Source organism: Alligator mississippiensis, chromosome 7 (assembly GCF_030867095.1).
Source record: "Alligator mississippiensis isolate rAllMis1 chromosome 7, rAllMis1, whole genome shotgun sequence".
In the NCBI taxonomy this organism is placed as follows: Eukaryota; Metazoa; Chordata; order Crocodylia; family Alligatoridae; genus Alligator; species Alligator mississippiensis.
In genome coordinates, this window is record NC_081830.1 from 21,917,367 (window position 1) to 21,920,351 (window position 2,985).

Consider the following 2,985-nt stretch of genomic DNA (forward strand, 5'->3'; position numbering starts at 1 on the left):
AAGAATTTCAACTAGAAAGTCTCCTCTCCTGCCCTTTGTCTTCTTTCCTCTGCTGTGCTGCGAAACGACGCTGTTTCACGGCCCTGACTCCTCGTGGCTGCGAGTTACACACAGAGGCCTTTGCCTTACCCTGGGGGGGATTGGTGAACACATGTAATGTTGGTTATTCAATGACTGTCTGACCACATCGGCCCCCTCACCTTCTGATCCTTCTGGCAGCTTCCTGTGTATCAAGTTCCGGTTCCTCATCCCAGTCTTGCTAACTCAAACCATGCAAAAAATAATGAGTCAGGACCTGCACAATTTATCAGATTGGCCTTTAACAAAATAACACAAAGCCTCTTTACCCCACAGCTAGGAGGGAAGGTGACAGACTGGGATGTGCTGGGTATGGGATTTGAGACCAAGCTGGAGATTGTTACTGCCAATTCACAATCTTCATTTTCTTCAGTGAAGATGGAGCCAGCTAACTCCCCGAGTGTTTGACCTGTTCGGCAGCCCATGCAAACACCCAGGCCCAGATTCTCAACAAGGACTGCTGTAGCATTGTAAAGAAGCTTTAAAGTAAGCAGGAATGTCATTTGCACACACTTTCGGGCCTTTTTCTCCTGCCCCAGTGGCCTAACGTGGCCTTAGGGGAAATGGGAATCAAGACCAGGGGACAGAAATGCAGTCTGCAGAGAACTTTTCTCCTCTTCATCTAAAATTAAAAACAAAAAGGATGGTGATAATTTCCTAGAAGGATAAACATCCGATTTTTTTTTCTCCCATTCCACCAAAAATAAACAGGCTAGCCACAAGGAATTAAAGGCAGAGAGGAAAGGATGACTATAGTTTGAGCACAGGATGTCAACAAAGCATGACCTTTCATTTATACCGATCCCTCTGCATTAATCTAACAGGCCAATTACACCCTCAGCTAAGGGTAAATATAAAAAAAGAAGAAAAAGAGAAATCCAGCTTTAGCAGACTTCCATGACATGTCTAACTGTCATTTCCTTTGGCTGCTAATTTTAACTCTGATTGCAAACAGGGTAGTGTGTTTTGTATTTTTTTCCCGGGCTGTGGTATGTTACAAACCCCAGCTTCCTTTTTTATTCTGCCTTCCTCTCTCTCTTTCCCTCCTAGTCCTTCAGGTTCATTGAGGGGGGGATGTGTGTGTATGTGTGTGAATGACGGTTTCAAACTGTGACCCGCCCTGGAAATGAAACCATTACTGAGATGCATGTGACCTAAAAATAAAACGTGAAGCTCTTTAAGTGATAAAATAGATCCTTGGTGTCAAGTGCCAAGAAGCAGCCCAGATCCCTTAGTCAAGTCCTACAGATTGCTGAGTTGCAGGCATCTCTTGCCGTGCCGCTAACACTTCTTTGCCATATAACTCATGTCGTGAATGGGCTTGCAGGGTGGTTTCAGGGGCCCCTGGGTTGATATGCTGGAGAGCACAGAAATGGTCAGAATGAGTCCTTTTGACCTCAAACCTGCACCCCCAAGGAAAGTGAGGTGCTGGGGAGCGATCTGGGTGACACAATTTGAGTACTGGGCTAAATTTTCAGATGCTTCACGGTCACCAAAGTGCCAGTGAAAGGCCCGAGGGTTCGGGTCCCTATGGTATTTAGGCCCTTTTGACAGTGTTACCTCTTCCCTGTCCAAGCTGAAACTCTCCAAGCTGCTTACAAAGCCCCACAGACCCCGCAGGAACTGGAGGGTCATCACCCCACCAGCACTCAGACAGCAGCAGGGACTTCACCAAGATCCCATCCTGAGTATGTGGTAGGGTGAGGACTGCAGTCCTGACTCAAGACTCTGTGCTCTGTTACAATACAGGCTCCCGAGCCCCAACTTCAACATGGCACTTTCCATCAGGGAGCTACCGAGCACTCTGCAAAGAGGGCTAGAAGCAATATACCCATTGAATGCACGAGGACATTGAGGGAAAGGGCAAGGAAATGACATCCTCAGGCTGTCCAGCAGCCCATGGCCACAGCTGGGAACACAATGTAAGCCTGTGGAGCCTGGTGCTGTCTCCACTCAGCCACACTGCCTCTCAAGTACCACAAGCACCAATCCCCGACTCTCCCTCAAACCAGAAAGCAGACTCAGGCCTTAGATGCTAGATGAGAGTTGTCTCAACCAAGGTCTCCATTCCTGCCTCTGCTCCAAACAGTCCTTTCTCATATTGCCCCGATAACTTTTCCCCTGTGTGGCCACGTGCTCCTGTACGATAGGCAAAAGGGAGATCGGTGCAGCAGGTGTCACAGCATTGGGGCTGATCTCAGGCCCGCCAGCAGGGTCCTGAGCATGACGCATGCCTTGTCTGCGGGACTAGAAAGGGGAGGAAGGGCTGGGAATTAGGGTGATTCAGCCAGCATCCTCCACTAGGTAAACAGACATTTCCTGCTTGAAAGGAAAGCTCCAGCCTATTCTAATCTTGCTGCTAGTGAAAGTGGCTCTCCCTGCCAGCACCAAGCAGGGGAAAGCCAGGTGCAGGGAGCAGAGGGAATAGAGGCAGAAAGGCAAAGAACGATGCTGGCTTGTCCCAGTCCTTGCTTCAGGAGCTGATGCTGGGGCCCGTGCTGTGCTCATAAGGACCCCACACCTCTCCCCTCCCTCTTCCCAGAAGTTACGCCACGCAGAGGCAAAGGCAGCACCACTGAACACAGGACGCAGACGCCAGCACAAAGGCATTGGGAAAGAGCAGCACCGCTCTGAGGCTGCAGGCCCTGGAAGCCCACAGCTCAGAGGGGAGATCCAGCCCCATGGCAGGGCCAGCATTTCACCCTGAGGGACTATTTGCAATGCCCTGCATCATTGGCTGAATCACTGCCCCTTCCCATGCCTCCGCTTCCCCATTTATCCAGCACCTGTGGAAGGGGTAACAAGCCTTGCTCGCATGGCAGAGGGCTTGCTGCTGTGACTGAAGTTGAAAGAGGGTGATGCTGTTGTCTGTTACCGTAACAAAGCATTTGGGAGCAACGGTGCTGA